The sequence below is a fragment of the Tupaia chinensis genome, unplaced genomic scaffold, assembly GCF_000334495.1.
Source record: "Tupaia chinensis unplaced genomic scaffold, TupChi_1.0 Scaffold000007_1, whole genome shotgun sequence".
NCBI classification, from domain to species: domain Eukaryota; kingdom Metazoa; phylum Chordata; class Mammalia; order Scandentia; family Tupaiidae; genus Tupaia; species Tupaia belangeri.
Window position 1 is genome coordinate 181,481 of NW_006159436.1, and position 909 is coordinate 182,389.

The window sequence follows — 909 nt, forward strand, 5'->3', positions numbered from 1 at the left end:
CCCCCACGGTGATTTCCCACTACCCCCCCCCTTTCTCTATGGAGTGCACACGCCTTTGTTCTGGGGGGAAAAAAGAAAAGTATAACCTGGGCAGGAAGCACCTGGGCAATGATGCTCCAACAGGATGATTTTGATGCTAGAAACATAACACTAGAGTGACCATTTAACACCCATCTGCTCAAGCTTAAAACTTGCTTTCCAGTGTTCCTAGAATGAAGTCCAAAATAAAGCCCTCCCCCAACTCTGCCGGCCAGTTACGCAGGTTTTCTTCGCGCGCCAATGGCCTGTGCGCCATCCCACCTCCAGCCCTCGGCGCTCGCGGTCCCCCTGACCCTTGCCGGCCTTCTCTTGCAGCGTAATCATCACTTCCAAGGAAAATCTTTCCAGACTCTCTAATTAGGTCATGTCCCTTTGCTACAGACTCGTAGAGAACCCCCGAGCCTTTCCTTCAGGACACTTTTTCTCGGTCTGCAGATCCAGAAAAACACGGAGCCGGTACCGCCTGCAGCATAACGCCTAGCACATAGTAAGTGCTCAGAATACAGCTACTGAAGGGCTAAGCGAATATACCAGCCTCAAAGGTGAGTGCCCGACAGCCACTACGGACTCAGCACACGCAGGACACATAGAACGGCCGTGACCCGCTCCGGCTCGCACGTCCCAGCCGCCGGGACCGCTCGGTTCTGTTTCTACCGCCCGTGGCTCTGCCCCTCGGCCCCGCCCATCCTTGCTGATCAGAGGGGGAGGGGCACAAAGGTCGCGTGACGTAACAGCGGCCGGCCGGTGATTGGACTGCCAGACGCGCCGGCTAAGAAAGGGGGCGTGTCCGAGCACGCTGATTGGCTGTAGGGCGGCGACTGGGCGGGCGGCGGCCGCGGCGCGGGGGCGGGCGCTGGGAGGGCAGGACTG